The sequence below is a fragment of the Phocoena sinus genome, chromosome 15 (genome assembly GCF_008692025.1).
Source record: "Phocoena sinus isolate mPhoSin1 chromosome 15, mPhoSin1.pri, whole genome shotgun sequence".
In the NCBI taxonomy this organism is placed as follows: Eukaryota; Metazoa; Chordata; class Mammalia; order Artiodactyla; family Phocoenidae; genus Phocoena; species Phocoena sinus.
This window is the reverse complement of record NC_045777.1, coordinates 79,169,144-79,187,014: the sequence shown is the minus strand read 5'-3', so window position 1 is coordinate 79,187,014 and position 17,871 is coordinate 79,169,144. Positions and strand designations below refer to the sequence as shown.

Below are 17,871 nucleotides of genomic sequence, written 5' to 3'. Positions count from 1 at the left end.
ATGACGACTTTTGAGAATTTTGAGGAAACCACAAAGGACGTTTTTAGCCACAAGGGACAATTGCTCTCAATCACAAGGGACAATTACAGACATAATAAGAAAATTATGTAAACTGCGTATGTGAAATGCTTATGTAAAAGGTTCTTTTTGGTCTGAGAAAATGATGGTGATGATTGATAAAGTAATAAACTAAAATCAGTTTATTGTTTTGAAAGTATAAAAAAGTATAGTGTGTGCAATAAAGCTTGTCAGAATTCCTGCATCCTAAGAGGTGTTGTGTCTTCTGTCCTCGCCCGACTCCGTCTACCCTCAGGCAATCCTGTCCTGCTGAGGCTGGACCTCGGCAGTATGTTATCACTTATATGTGGAATTTAAAAATAAATTAACAAATACAACAAAACAAACAGATTCACAGATACAGAGAACACCACAATGGTTACCAGTGGGGAGGGGTGTAGTGGAATAACTGAGGACATGGAAAGGAGACGTGACCCATGAGCCCCCCCTCGGCAAACCGAGGGCTAGCGAATAAGCCAGGACTGCAGGCAGTCCTGGATACTTTGGGCACTGATCCATGAAATGACCTCAGTATAATCAGAACACAAGGAAACGCCCTTGTGCTACTTTAGTATAATCAGAATGAGGGGAACACAAGGAGATGTCCTTGTGCTGCTTATGAGCTCAAGGACGAAGCACGGCACGTCAAGAAAGCCCATTGTTGCTTGTATAATCAATAAAAGCATATGTTGCTGCTTTGGATTTCTGGAATGTTAAGAAAACAAGTCTTAAGATGTAAACACAGATAATGCTTAAATAAAAGCTACCACAGCAGGACAGACGGCACTGTATTCTACTGCTGTGCTTCTGCACAGTTCACCGCGGGTGATGAGCTTACTTTCGGCCCTACAACAGCGGGGGGGGGGGGGGGAGGGAGGGGCAAGATAGAGGTAGGGGATAAGAGGTACAGTACAGAGAATGTAGCCAATATTTTATAATAACTTTAAATGGAGCATAATCTATAAAAATATTGAATCACTATGTTGTACACCTGAAACTAATATAATACTGTAAATCGACTACACTTCAATTTAGGAAAAAAAACCAGTACGGTATTGGCATGAATATAGACACAGATCAACGAATCAGAATAGAGAACCCAGAAATTAACCCACAAATATACAGTCAAGTATACAGTTAAGGAGCCAAGAATATACAGTGAGGAAAGGACAGTCTCCTCAATAGATGGCATTGAGAAAACTGGACAGCTGCAAATAGAAGAATGAAACTGGACCACTATCTTACACCGCACACAATAAATTAACTCAAAATGGATTAAAGACTTGAATGTATGCGGCACATTACTCAGCTATAAAAAAGAATGAAATCTTGCCATTTGTTGACAATATGGATGGACCTAGGGGTTATTATACTAAGTGAAATAAGTCAGAGAAAGAAAAATACTGTATGCTTTCACTTATATGTGGAATGTAGGAAAAAAATGAATAAACATAACAAAACAGAAACAGAGTTATAGATACCAAGAACAGGTGATTGCCAGAGGGGAGGAGGGTGGCAGGGAGGAGAGAAATAGGTGAGGGAGATTAATAGATGAGGGAGATTAAGAGGTACAAGCTTCCTTGGGCTTCCCTGGTGGCGCAGTGGTTGAGAGTCCGCCTGCCGATGCAGGGGACACGGGTTGGTGCCCCGGTCCGGGAAGATCCCACATGCCGCGGAGCAACTGGGCCCGTGAGCCATGGCCGCTGAGCCTGCGCGTCCGGAGCCTGTGCTCCACAACGGGGGAGGCCACAACAGTGAGAGGCCCACATACCACAAAAAAAAAAAAAAAAAAAAAAAAGAGGTACAAGCTTCCAGTTACAAAAAAAATGAGTCGGTCTTCCCTGGTGGCACAGTGGTTATAAATCCGCCTGCCAATGCAGGGGACACAGGTTCAAGCCCTGGTCCAGGAAGATCCCACACACCGCGGTGCAACTAAGCCCGTGTGCCACAACTACTAAGCCTGTGCTCTAGAGCCCACGAGCCACAACTACTGAGCCCACGTGCCACAACTACTGAAGCCCATGTGCCTAGAGCCTGTGCTCCACAACAAGAGCAACCACAGCAATGAGAAGCCCGCGCACCACAACGAAGAGTAACCCCTGCTCACTGCAACTAGAGAAAGCCTGCACGCAGCAACGAAGACCCAATGTAGCCAAAAATAAATAAATTTTTTTAAGAAATGAGTCATGGGTATGAAATGTACAGTATGGGGAATATAGTCAATAACTATAATATCTTTGTATGATGATGGATGGTAACTAGACTTATCAATTGTGGTGATCGTTTTGAAATGTATAGAAATATCAAATCACTATGCTGTGTAACATGAATTAACAGTGTTATAGGTCAATTATACTTCAAAAACAAATCAACCAACTCATAGAAAATGAGATCAGATTTGCGGTTACCAAAGATGAGGGGGAACTGGATGAAGGTAGTCAAAAGGTACAAACTTCCAGTTATACAATAAATAAAGTATTAGGAATGTAACATACACCATGATAAATATAATTAATACTGATATGTTACATATGAAAGTTGTTAAGAGAATAAATCCTAAGAGTTCTCATCACAAGGAAGAATATATTTCTTTTCCATCTCTTTCATTCTGTATCTATGTGAGATGATGGATGGTCACTAAACTTACTGTGGCCATCATTTCATGATGTATGTAAGTGAAATCATTATGCTGTGCACCTCAGACTTCTACTGTGCTGGATGTCAATTACATCTCAATAAAACTGAAAGGAAAATAAAAGACTTGTATGTAAAACCTGAAACCATAAAATGCCTAGAAGAAAACAGGTGTAAGCTCCTTTACATCATCCTTGGCAACGATTTTTTGGATTTGACACCAAAAGCAAAGGCAACAGGGGCTTCCCTGGTGGCGCAGTGGTTGAGAGTCCGCCTGCCGATGCAGGAGATACGGGTTCGTGCCCCAATCCGGGAAGATCCCGCATGCCGCGGAGCGGCTGGGCCTGTGAGCCATGGCCGCTGAACCTGCACATCTGGAGCCTGTGCTCCGCAACGGGAGAGGCCACAACAGTGAGAGGCCCGCGTACCACAAAAAAAAAAAAAAAAAAAAAAAGCAAAGGCAACAAAAGCAAGCAAAACAAACACAAAAACCAAGTGACACTGCATCAAAGCTTCTGCACAGCAAAGGAAACCATCAACAAAATGAAAAGGCTATCTATGGAATGGGGGGAAATATTTGCAAATCATATATCTGATAAGGGCTTAATATCCAAAATACACAGTGAACTCATACAACTCAACAGTTTATTAAAAACACCCAATTAAAAAATGGGCAGAGCCTCTAGAGAGATATTTTTCCAAAGAAGACATACAGATGGCCAACAGGTACACTACACTGTACGGCTGTTAGCATAAGTGACACCATCATAAGTCAGGACAGTTTCTCTCTACTGTGCAGTAAATCTCCTCTGCCGTCAGGGCTTTGTAGTTGATAGATAGTGTTTAATAATCATTAGGACAGTGGCCTCTATGCTCCGTTAGTCCCTAAACAATGGTGAAAACCGTCGCTGGTGTATTCCCAGCGCCCATGAGACTCGTCACTGGTTTATAAATCTTGACTTAGGAATGCACGCCCTGTTTCCAAGGACCCACCCGCATACCCTAGGTTAACTATAAAATTGTCCCACTGGCCCCTCTGCTGTGCAGAGTGCAGCAACAAATCCTTCCAGATTGTTGTCTGACCAATCCCACCCTGTAAGTTACCCTATAATAAACGGATCCATTGATTATCTAGAGCTGCCTGCCTCATTTTCCGGCCTCCTGATGCCTTCTCAGTTCAGTGGGCACTTTTCATTCCCTCCATCCTCCAACAATTGGCAAGCCAGTCAGGAAACTGAAAACGACACAGGAATGGGTAAAGGGGCAGTAAAGCCCATTGATGGTAGGGGAAATCCCAGGCTGGCCAGCCACTTCCACGTGCAGTGATTTGGCTAGGCTTAGGGAACACTTCCAGCCAGTGTGTGAGTACAGGGATGCCCCCAAAACACCAAAGGGCTTATTAGATATATCAACTGAAGCGGTGGGAAAGCAAAAAGTGGAAAAACAAAGTAAGCTATTGCATTGCATGACCTTTGTTACGCGCTCTAATGACTGGCACAGAAAAGGAATTACAGCTCAACAGGGAACTAAAGAAGACTAAAGAGGCGCCGGCATTAGAAAGGGATGTCCAGATGGCATGTTCCACCACTTCAGACATATGTTAAAGACAATACAACAGGAAGAACATGTTGAAGTGATAACATGTAAGATGCCTAAAATGCAGGGCCACAGGCTGTTCCATTCAAACGTGAGGACCTTTTCACAGGAGAACTGGGACCCCAAGAGGTGGGATCCTTGGGATAACTACATGTCAGAAGATGTGGACATAACTCTAGAGGAGGAAGACCTGCAGGCAAGACCTCTGATCCAAACTACAACACAGGCCACTAGGGAGCCAGGAGATAACCGAGAGGAGATCCCTAGAATCCAAGACACAACTATGCAGGGATATTTCTCCACTGAGTTAGAATTCACTGGCAGGTTTAAACAAAAGAGTAGGAAAGGAATTGCAGCCTGGGTGTTCCGTTCATGGGATACTGGGAGAAATGGCATTATGTTAAATGAGTCAGAAACATCAAAAATGGCCTTGGTCACAGCACAGCCCACCCTCCAGCAACACTTGTATGCGACTGGGTTGGGAGAAATCCAAGGGTGGCTATAGCCACCTTGATTGACTAGATACGTGCAGGTATACAAACGGCTGGGCCAAATGAGGGGGATGTGCCGTCCCCATCCTGAAGATGGGCCTCTATGCAAGAGTGACAAGAAATAGCTACAGGAATTGGGAACAAAGCATGCTACCTATGCTCCTAATTTCCGAGAACTTGATGAAGAGTTATTTACAACAGGCATAAAGGATGGTATCCTGCAGTCTACTCTAGGAGCTTGGTACGGGACCTTAGTTTCAGTTTTGGCCCCAGTGGTTAATCGACTCATTCAGACGGGGCACCCATGATAGCTGATCTAAGCAAAACTGAAAAGATCTGGCATTAGGGAAACAGAAGGGGAGATAAAGGCAAAGAGAAAAAAAAAGAAAAGTGAGGAAACTAAACAAAGGGGCACAACTAGAATTTCCCACAATTATGGTAAGACCTGGTATTAGCTGGAATCCGTAAGGAGAATATAAATAACCTAATCCGATCCTTTTAACTTCATGGAAAGCATTACCCAATGAAATAAGTTTACTCTTCGGTCAGCAAGAGAAAAAGAGGAACAGGCTTAAGCCTATGCTCCACAGGGGCAGGAAGATAACGAACAGGGGTGCAAGGCTTCCCTGGTGGTGCAGTGGTTGGGAGTCCACCTGCCGATGCAGGGGACGCGGGTTCGTGCCCCGGTCCAGGAGGATCCCGCGTGCCGCGGAGCAGCTGGGCCCATGGGCCATGGCCACTGGGCCTGCGCGTCCAGAGCCTGTGCTCCGCAACGGGAGAGGCCACAGCAGTGAGAGGCCCGCGTACCACAAAAAAAAAAAAAAAAGAACAGGGATGCATACGCCCCACTCCTAGGGGTTAGGGGTGAAGTCAAGGTTGCTCCTTGGTGCAGGCCACAGGGGGCAACTGGAGGTCCCATACTGAACTATTAGTCCCACACCAATAAACAGACTGTCCTGGCTTTAACAGACACTGTGCCAAGTGTACCCTGATTTATGGGAATCCATCCAAGTTCCAAGGGGAAATACAAGCCACTGATGGATATGGAGGCCAGAGGTGAGGATGAAACAAGTGAGCCTGTATTTACAAGTTGGAAGAGCCCCCCCCCACCCCCCGGACCCTGCTCATCCCCTTCTGGTTTATATTTTCCCCATACCTGAGTATATTTTGGGTGTGGATGTCCTACAGGACCTGGACCTCATAACCACCATGAGCGAGTTCCACTTACGGATCCAAGCAGTCAAGCCTGCAATGGTGGATCATGGTAAACGGGATCCTGTAAAGTTGCCTATCCCGTGGAGAGTGGTGGCAATAAAAAATATCACCTACCTGGGGGACAGGAAAAAATAACAGCTACCGTCAAGGAATTAGGGAAGGTGGAAGTTAAAAGACCAGCACAAAGCCCGCTAAATAGCCCCATGTGGCTGGTGGAAAAAATGGCTGGTGGAAAAACCAAACCTGGTGCATGATAGTAGATTACAGAGAATTAAACAAGGCAACACCTCCCTATCTATGCAGCAGTTCCAAACAGCCCAACCCCTGGATCCAATTCCTCTTCACTTTAGACAGATTACTGTGTCTTAGGTTTGTCTAATACCTTTTTCAGCACACCCTTAGATAAGGAGTCCCAGGACCAGTTCACCTTCACGTGGAATGGGAGACAACAGACTTTTACTGTCTTACCCCAAGGTTGTCTGTATAGTCCTGCTGTATGTCATGGGATGGTGGCCTGGGATTTGGAAAACTGGGCTTTCCCTCCCTCTTTAGTTCTCTATCATTACATCGATGAGATGTCAAGCTGTGATGCCTTGCGCTCTCTTATCTAAGCCACTACGCCTCTTCAGGAACATTTAAAAGCACAGGGATGGGAGGCAAACGCCAACAAGGTGCAAGGACGGAGACAGTCAGTAAAGCTCTTTGGAGTTACCTGGTCTGGCAAGACTAAAGTGATGCCTGAGGCTGTTTTGATAAAACACAGGTGTATCCCATGCCCTGACATGTAAAAGCACTACAGGTCTTTATAGGTCTGCTAGGGTACTGGCACCCTTCTATTCCCCACCTTGACCAGATATTAAAACCACTATATGGGGGCTTCCCTGGTGGCGCAGTGGTTGAGAATCCGCCTGCCGATGCAGGGGACGCAGGTTCGTGCCCTGGACCAGGAAGATCCCACGTGCCCCGGAGCGGCTGGGCCCGTGAGCCATGCCCGCTGGGCCTGAGCGTCCTAAGCCTGTGCTCCTTAACGGAAGAGGCCACAGCAGTGAGAGGCCCGTGTACCACAAAAAAAAAAAAAACACAAAACCACTATATGCTTTAATGAAAAAGAGAACGATCTGGGACTGGAATACCCCACAACAAGAGGCTTCTGCAAAGGCCAAGCTGATTGTCCAAGGACTGAGGGTGTTAATGCCAGGTGCAAGTTGCGAATTGGATTTAAGTATATACATCCAGATGGGTTTGGGTGGAGGCTCTGGCAGCAACAAAATGGGAAATAAGTCCTGCTAGGAGTTTGGTCTCAATAACATAAAGGGGCAGAGAACCGGTATGGTCCTAAAGAAAAACAACTGTCAGCAGTTCATGTAGCCTTACAACAAACCAAGGGTCTGACCACCGACCTACCGGCTGACATACAGAATTCCTACCTGTGTGCGACGGAGCACCTTACAAAGTGTCAGCCCACTCAGCAGAAGAGCACCCTCTCCCGGGAGGTGCATGCCTGATGAGGGCCGGTGACCTACAGCGACCCACCAAAGACCCCTGCAACATCACCTGCTGCATCCCCTCTACCACAGGTACAGGGAGATACCGGGATGCCCCCTGCTAACACATGATACACGATGTCAGTTGTAGGGCCAAGCCACTCGGTGGTCCTCCACAGCTGCTTGGCTCCGGATGTCATCTGGTTCAAGGGACTGAACAAAGTAGTCAGTGGGCAGAACCCAGAGCCACGTGGCTGGTGATTACCCACAAACCCATGCCCCTCAAGCTTACCACTTGGCATCAAAATAATCGGGAAATATTAAATAAACCTCTGTGGGGGGCTGAATTGAGGGCTGATATTTGGACTGCCTGCGCACAGCCAGGTGCCAGCATGACCTTACGGCACTCGTCAACTCTGCCTGGTCATCACGAAGCAGCTGCATTAGCAAGAGCTTTGTTGCTGGAAGAATTACAGACCCCCTCTGACATGGCGGACTGGCTCCACCGAAAGTCGGGACACAGAGGCCCCAAAACTTGGGAAATAGTAAAAAAGCGGCATTTGCCTCTCCAATACACAGACCTCTGAGTCACAGATAAGGGCGGCCCTCAGTGTCCTTTGAAGTGCCACCCTCTTCGACACACCCCAGGGTACACTGGACGCTCTGACCATCCAGTTACCAGATGACAAGCGGACTACATAGGGCCTTTGCCAGTGTCAGAAGGACATAAATATACTCCAACCTGTGCTGACACAGCCACTAGATTGATGCAATCCTTTACCAGTAAGAAAACCAACTAGGCTGCAACAATCAAAGGCCTGTCAAAATTGGAAGTTATGTATGGAACACCAGCCCAAACTGACATGAACAAGGAACCATTTCACTGGACATGAAATACGAGAGTGGGCAGAAACCCCAAGAAATACTTTGAACTTTCCATCTACCATACAGTCCCACCACGGCTGGCCTTATAGAGCACGTCAACATGTCAGAAGCCACATTAAAAGCCCCATCTCCTGACTGCACGTTAAGAGGTTGGTCCCTCCCCACTCCCTCCACGTTAAGAGGTCTGAAACTATCAGACGATTAAATGCTGTCCCCAGGATGACAACCTGCAGATGAACGGCTACCTGACCAGACACCAAGAGCCTGAGACTGCAGGCTCAGAAGGGAGGCCTTAAGCCTACCCTGTAGGAAGGTCTCCTTTTGCCACTGCCACAGGACCTCTAACCTAGTGTTACTGTAATTCATTAGCATTTAAATTGGTCTCCCCCTTCCAGGTGGCTTGGTATCCTAATCCCTTGGGGCCTGGGTATTGCCTTCCCTCAATCAGGCCTTTTATATGGTAATGGACCCCACTCAGACCCAAATCTCCTCTCCAAAGCATTAGCACAAGGACCTGAAGTGGGTTTGCTCATGTGGGTTCCTGCTGAGGCCCCAGGTACTGAAGACATTAAAGGACAAAATGAGTCGTACCACCTGCCAGGAAAAAGGCCAAAACCAGGGGTGGTTTTGGCCAATGGTGATCAAACAGCTACGGTGCTCACAAATGAGGATTTGCCTACCTTTCACCCCTAAGACATCTGTCTTATCACTCATAGTGTGTGCCTCATAGACTCCCTGGCTCTGGTTACCAGAAATGTCCTCCTCTCCCGGGCCTCAACGTATGCGAAGGTCCACAATCACTCTGACTGCTGGGTCTGCAGCCTGTCTCCAATGCAGAGTAGATGCTGTGGACAGTTCATCTGTCCCACAGAGTGGGACAATGGCTTGGTGACCAAAAATCCCCTTGGTGATCTGGTTCCTATACATGAAAGTTCTGTTTGATTATAGTGGCTCTAAACAATATGTTTTTTCCCTGGTGCAAAACTGGTCAAGTAATCCCTGGACTCCCACAGCTTATATTTGGGATGGTTTAGTGTGGCTGGGAGCTGCACAAGGAGTCTTGATGTCCAGAGCCCCCACCTGCATAGGAAGGACCAACCACTCCCAAACAAATCACAGATGTATGGAGGGCTTCCCTTTGAAGTCTGCTGAGGAACTCACAACATATCAAATGATGAACGGACAGGAACGGAAGCAGCTTCCTATAGAACAGGCGACTTCATGACTCCCAAACAAGGGATCTGGAAATGTGGAGCTTATCTGTGGCCTTATTTGCCCTAGTGGACGGGCCAATGCGCCTTCTCTTCTGGGCCGTACATACACCTCTTTACCAGGAGTTCCCTATAACCTGCCTGCTATTAAGTCCAGGTGGTGGGCCCATCATAGTATGTCATTGTAGGAATGGCCGACAAACAAGAAAACCAGTGTAAGTGCTAAACTAGAAATCCAAGTGTTAGCAATTTACCCCATCAGCTTTAAATGACTCCCATCTCTCCAGGAAACCACTCAAATGAGAAAGGTGGTGCTGCAAAACTATATGGCCTTAGATATGCTGACAGCCTCACAGGGAAGGACACGCACCTTAACTGGGCAGGAATGCTGCATTTACATCTTCATGTGAATCCAACATAACTGATTAACACTCCCACATGAAAACAGTCATTAATCAAATGGACGAAATCCCCTTTGCCGATGCTTTACCCACTGGCTTACTTCTCTCCCAGGTAAATGGAGAACCATAGTTCTTACTATACTTTTGCTTATCAGGAACACTTTGTCGTGCTACTTCTTATACTGTTGCTTTGGGATAGGGATACAAAAGCCACCTCTCGATATCTAGCCCTAGGGTCTACGTGGAAAAATTACAGACAAGATTATACGGGCCATCAAGATGTCAGGAGAGGAGTATATGGCTGTTAACATAACTGCCACAATCTTGGGCCCTTACAGTTTCTCCGGTCCTTCCGCCGACCCTACCCAGGCCTGTGCTGTGCAGTGACTCACTTCTCTGTCATCAAGAGCTTTGTAGTTAATAGACATTGTTTAATAATCATTAGGACCAGGTGGCCTCCGAGCTCTGTGAGTCCCCAAAGATGAAAACCTTCACTGACATATTCCCAGTGCCCACAGGACTAGTTACCCGTTCATGAATCTTGACGTAAGAATGCACATCCTGTCTCCAAGCACCTACCCCATACCCTAAGTTAACTATAAAACTCTCCCAATGGCCCCTCGGTGGTGCACAGGACAGGTATGAATGCTCCCGGGCCGCTGTCTGCCTGATCCAGATCCCACCCTGTGAGTAAGTTACCCTGTAAGAAACTCATCCATTGATTAGCTGGAGCTGCCTGCCTAGTTTTCAGTCTCAAGATGCCTTCTCAGTACAGTGGGTGCTTTTTGTTCCCTCTGTCCTCCAACATATGTGAAAAGATATTCTACATCACTGACCATCAGGGAAATGCAAATCAAAACCAAAATATCGGAGAGGAACCAAGATGGCGGAGTAGAAGGACGTGCTCTCACTCCCTCTTGTGAGAACACCAGAATCACAACTAGCTGCTGGACAATCATCGACAGGAAGACACTGGAACTCACCAGAAAAGATACCCACATCCAAAGACAAAGGAGAAGCCACAGTGAGACGGTAGGAGGGGCGCAATCACAGTAAAGTCAAATCCCATAACTGCTGGGTGGCTGACTCACAGACTGGAGAACACTTATACCACAGAAGTCCACCCACTGGAGTGAAGGTTCTGAGCCCCACGTCAGGCTTCCCAACCTGGGGGTCCGGCAACGGGAGGAGGAATTCCTAGAGAGTCAGACTTTGAAGACTAGTGGGATTTGACTGCAGGACTTCAACAGGACTGGGGAAAACAGAGACTCCACTCTTGGAGGGCACACACAAAGTAGTGTGCGCACTGGGACCCAGGCGAAGGAGCAGTGACCCCAGGGGAGACTGAACCAGACCTACCTGCTAGTGTTGGAGGGTCTCCTGCAGAGGTGGGGGGTGGCTGTGGCTCACCATGAGGACAAGGACACTGGCAACAGGGGTTCTGGGAAGTAATCCTTGGCGTGAGCCCTCCCAGAGTCAGCCATTAGCCCCACCAAAGAGCCCAGTTAGGCTCCAGTGCTGGCTTGCCTCAAGCCAAACAACTAACAGGGAGGGAACCCAGCCCCACTCATCAGCAGACAAGCAGATTAAAGTTTTACTGAGCTCTGCCCACCAGAGCAAAACCCAGCTCTACCCACCACCAGTCCCTCCCATCAGGAAACTTGCACAAGCCTCTCAGATAGCCTCAACCACCAGAGGGCAGACAGGAGAAGAAGAAATACAATCCTGCAGCCTGTGGAACAAAAACCACGTTCACAGAAAGACAAGATGAAAAAGCAGAGGGCCATGTACCAGATGAAGGAATAAGATAAAACCCCAGAAAAACAACTAAATGAAGTGGAGATAGGCAACCTCCCAGAAAAAGAATTCATAATAATGATAGTAAAGATGATCCAGGACCTCGGAAAAAGAATGGAGGCAAACATCGAGAAGATGCAAGAAATGTTTAACAAAGACCTAGAAGAATTAAAGAACAAACAAACAGAGATGAACAATACAATAACTGAAATGAAAACTACACTAGAAGGAATCAATAGCAGAATAACTGAGGCAGAAGAACGGATAAGTGACCTGGAAGACAGAATGGTGGAATTCACTGCTGCGGAACAGAATAAAGAAAAAAGAATGAAAAGAAATGAAGACAGCCTAAGAGACCTCTGGGACAACATTAAATGCAACAACATTCGCATTATAGGGGTCCCATTAGGAGAAGAGAGGGAGAAATGCCAAGAGAAAATATTTGAAGAGATTATAGTTGAAAACTTCCCTAACATGGGAAAGGAAATAGCCACCCAAGTTCAGGAAGCGCAGCGAGTCCCAAACAGGATAAACCCAAGGAGAAACACGCTGAGACACACAGTAATCAAATTGACAAAATTTAAAGAAAAAGAAAAATTACTGAAAGCAGCAAGGGAAAAATGACAAATAACACATAAGGGAACTCCCATAAGGTTAACAGCTGATTTCTCAGCAGAAACTCTACAAGCCAGAAGGGAGTGGCATGATATACTTAAAGTGATGAAAGGGAAGAACCTATAACCAAGATTATTCTACCTTGCAAGGATCTCATTCAGATTCAATGGAGAAATCAAAAGCTTTACAGACAAGCAAAAGCTAAGAGAATTCAGCACCACCAAACCAGCTCTACAACAAATGCTAAAGGAACTTCTCTAAGTGGGAAACACAAGAGAAGAAAAGGACCTACAAACACAAACCCAAAACAATTAAGAAAATGGTCATAGGAACATACATATCAATAATTACCTTAAACGTGAACGGATTAAATGCTCCAACCAAAAGACACAGGCTTCATGAATGGATACAAAAACAAGATCCATATATATGCTGTCTACAAGAGACCCACTTCAGACCTAGGGACACATACAGGCTGAAAGTGAGGGGATGGAAAAAGATATTCCATGCAAATGGAAATCAAAAGAAAGCTGGAGTAGCAATACTCATATCACATAAAATAGACTTTAAAATAAAGAATGTTACAAGAGACAAGGAAGAACACTACATAATGATCAAGGGATCAATCCAAGAAGAAGATATAACAATTATACATATATACGCACCCAACATAGGAGCACCTCAATACATAAGGCAACTGCTAACAGCTATAAAAGAGGAAATCGACTGTAACACAATAATAGTGGGGGACTTTAACACCTCACTTACACCAATGGACAGATCTTCCAAAATGAAAATAAATAAGGAAACAGAAGCTTTAAATGACACAATAGACCAGATAGATTTAATTGATATTTATAGGACATTCCATCCAAAAACAGCAGATTACAATTTCTTCTCAAGTGCGCACAGAACATTCTCCAGGATAGATCACATCTTGAGTCACAAATCAAGCCTCAGTAAATTTAAGAAAATTGGAATCATATCAAGCATCTTTTCTGACCACAATGCTATGAGATTAGAAATGAATTACAGGGAAAAAAACGTAAAAGACACAAACACATGGAGGCTAAACAATACGTTACTAAATAACCAAGAGATCACTGAAGAAATCAAAGAGGAAATCAAAAAATACCTAGAGGACTTCCCTGGTGGTCCAGCGGTTAAGGCTCAGTGCTTCCAATGCTGGGGATGTGGGTTTGATCCCCGGTTTGGAAACTAAGATCCCGCATGCTGTGAGGTGCAGCCAAAAACAAAAAAAAAAAAAAAAAAAAAAAAAAAAAAATACCTAGAGACAAATGACAATGAAAACACGATGATCCAAAACCTATGGGATGCAGCAAAACCAGTTCTAAGAGGGAAGTTTATAGCTATACAAGCCTACCTCAAGAAACAAGAAAAATCTCAAATAAACAATCTAATCTTACACCTACAGGACCGAGAGAAAGAAGAACAAAACCCAAAGTTAGCAGAAGGAAAGAAATCATAAAGATCAGAGCAGAAATAAAAGAAAGAGAAACAAAGAAAACAATAACAAAGATCAATAAAACTAAAAGCTGGTTCTTTGAGAAGATAAACAATATTGATAAACCATTAGCCAGACTCATCAAGGAAAAGAGGGAGAGGACTCAAATCAATAAAATTAGAAATGAAAAAGGAGAAGTTACAACAGACACCACAGAAATACAAAGCATCCTGAGACTACCACAAGCAACTCTATGACAATAAAATGGACAACTTGGAAGAAACGGACAAATTCTTAGAAAGATATAACCTTCCAAGAGTGAACCAGGAAGAAATAGAAAATATGAACAGACCAATCACAAGTAATGAAACTGAAACTGTGATTAAAAATCTTCCAACAAACAAAAGTCCAGGACCAGATGACTTCACAGGTGAATTCTATCAAACATTCAGAGAAGAGCTAACACCCATCCTGCTCAAACTCTTCCAAAAAATTGCAGAGGAAGGAACACTCCCAAACTCATTCTATGAGGCCACCATCACCCCAAAACCAGACAAAGATACTACAAAAAAAGAAAATTACAGACCAATATCACTGATGAATATAGATGCAAAAATCCTCAACAAAATACTAGCAAACAGAATCCAACAACACATTAAAAGGATCATACACCATGATCAGGTGGGATTTATCCCAGGGATGCAAGGATTCTTCAATATATGTAAATCAATCAATGTGATTCACCATATTAACAAACTGAAGAATAAAAACCATATGATCATCTCAATAGATGCAGAAAAAGCTTTTGACAAAATTCAACACCCATTTATGATAAAAACCTCTCCAGAAAGTGGGCCTAGAGGGAACCTACCTCAACATAATAAAGGCCATATACGACAAACCCACAGCAAACATCATTCTCAATGGTGAAAAACTGAAAGCATTTCCTCTAAGGTCAGGAACAAGACAAGGATGTCCACTCTCACCATTATTATTCAACATAGTTTTGGAAGTCCTAGCCACAGCAATCAGAGAACAAAAAGAAATAAAAGGAATACAAATTGGAAAAGAAAAACTGTCACTGTTTGCAGATGACATGATACTATACATAGAGAATCCTAAAAATGCAACCAGAAAACTACTAGAGCTAATCAGTGAATTTGGAAAAGTTGCAGGATACAAAATTAATGCACAGAAATCTCTTGCATTCCTATACACTAACAATGAAAGATCGAAAGAGAAATTAAGGAAACACTCCCATTTACCATTGCAACAAAGAGAATAAAATACCTAGGAATAAACCTACCTAGGGAGACAAAAGACCTGTATGCAGAAAACTATAAGACACTGATGAAAGAGATTAAAGATGATACCAACAGATGGAGAGATATACCATGTTCTTGGATTAGAAGAATCAATGTTGTGAAAATGACTATACTACCCAAAGCAATCTACAGATTCAATGCAATCCCTATCAAATTATCAATGGCATTTTTTAGGGAACTAGAACAAAAAGTCTTAAAATTTGTATGGAGACACAAAAGAGCCCGAACAGCCAAAGCAGTCTTGAGGGGAAAAAACGGAGTTGGAGGAATCAGACTCCCTGACTTCAGACTATACTACAAAGCTACAGTAATCAAGACAATATGGTACTGGCACAAAAACACAAACACAGATCAATGGAACAAGATAGAAAGCCCAGAGATAAACTCAGGCACCTATGGTCAACTAATCTATGACAAAGGAGGCAAGGATATACAATGGAGAAAAGACAGTCTCTTCAATAAGGGGTGCTGGGAAAACTGGACAGCTACATGTAAAAGAATGAAATTAGAACACTCCCTAACACCATACACAAAAATGGATTCAAGACCTAAATGTAAGACCAGACACTATAAAACTCTTAGAGGAGAACACAGGAAGAACACACTTTGACATAAATCACAGCAAGATCTTTTTTGATCCACCTCCTAGAGTAATGGAAATAAAAACAAAAATAAACAAATGGGACCTAATGAAACTTCAAAGCTTTTGCACAGCAAAGTAAACCATAAGAAAGACCAAAAGACAACCCTCAGAATGGGAGAAAATATTTGCAAACAAACCAATGGACAAAGGATTAATCTCCAAAATATATAAACAGCTCATGCAGCTCAATATTAAAGAAACAAACAACCCAATCCAGAAAAGGGCAGAAGACCTAAATAGACATTTCTCCAAAGACATACAGATGGCCAAGAAGCACATGAAAAGCTGCTCAACATCACTAATTATAAGAGAAATGCAAATCAAAACTACAATGAGAAAAAAAAAAAAAAAAAAAAACTACAATGAGGTATCACCTCACACCAGTCAGAATGGGCATCATCAGAAAATCTACAAACAACAAATGCTGGAGAGGGTGTGGAGAAAACGGAACCCTCTTGTACCGTTGGTGGGAATGTAAATTGATACAGCCACTATGGAGCACAGTATGGAGGTTCCTTAAAAAACTAAAAATAGAACTATCATATGACCCAACAATCCCACTACTGGGCGTATACCCAGAGAAAACCATAATTCAAAAAGACACATGCAAAAAAAAAATTCACATGCACCCCAACGTTCATTGCAGCACTATTTACAATAGCCAGGTCACGGAAGCAACCTAAATGCCCATCGACAGACGAATGGATAAAGAAGGTGTGGTACATATATACAACGGAATATTACTCAGCCATAAAAAGGAACGAAATTGGGTCATTTGTAGAGACGTGGATGGATCTAGAGACTGTCATACAGAGTGAAGTAAGTCAGAAAGAGAAAAACAAATATCGTATATTAACACATATATGTGGAACCTAGAAAAATGGTACAGATGAACCGGTGTGCAGGGCAGAAATTGAGACACAGATGTAGAGAACAAACCTATGGACATCAAGGGGGGAAAGTGGCGCAGGGGAGGGGGGTGTTGGTATGATGAATTGGGAGGTTGATATTGACATATATACACTAATATGTATAAAATGGATAACTAACAAGAACCTGCTGTATAAAAACAACAACAACAAAAAAAAAAAACCCCCAAAATATCACTTCACACCTGTTAGAATGGCTATTATCAAAAAGATAAGAAATAACAAGTGTTGGCAAAGATGTAGAGAAAAGCAAACACTTGTGCACTGTTGATGAGAACATAAATTCATGCAGCCACTATGGAAAACAGTATAGAGGCGCCCTAAAAATTAAAAATAGAACTACCATACAATCCATCAATTCTACTTCTGGGTGTTTATCCAAAGAACACAAAAACACTCAAAGAGATACATGCATCCCCACATTCACTGCAGCATTATTTACAACAGCTAAGTCATGGAAACAACATAAGTGTCCATCAATAGAAGAAGTGGATAAAGAAATTGATATATATACACAACAGAATATTACTCGGCCATTAAAAAGAATAAAATCTTGCCCTCTGCGACAACATGGATGGACCCTGACAGCATTATGCTAAATGAAATAAGTCACAGAGAGACATACATTGTATGATCTCACTTTTATGTGGAATCTAATACAAAAACCAAAACCCAAGCTCATAAATACAGAGAACAGACTTGTGGTCACGAGAGACAGGGGGTGGGGTACAGGTGAGCGAAATGGGTGAAGGTTGTCACAGGGTACAAATTTCCAGTTATAAAATAAGTCCTGGGAATGTAATGTACAGCATGGTGACTACAGTTAATAATATCACTTTGCATATTTAAAAGCTGCTAAGAGAATAAATGTTAAAAGTGCTCATCCTAAGGAAAAAACTTTACAACTATGTACGGTGCCGGATGCTAACTAGGCTTATTCTAGTGACCATTTTGCAATATGTGCAAATATCAAATCATCACATTGTACACCTGAAACTAATAATGTGTTATATGTCAATTTTAAAAAAGGATGCTGCAAAATAATCCAATAATGCATTTAAGTACACTGTTTTGGCAGCATTTCACTTAAATCTTAAATTTTGAATGAATAATTTAACGTTAA

At 43.5% G+C, this 17,871-nt stretch overlaps 1 protein-coding gene across 4 annotated transcripts in view; it reads right to left on the bottom strand.

The window, feature by feature from the left end:
- NSUN5 (NOP2/Sun RNA methyltransferase 5) overlaps window positions 1-17,871 on the bottom strand; it is a 34,901-nt gene that overhangs the window by 15,142 nt on the left and 1,888 nt on the right. The window lies entirely within an intron of this gene.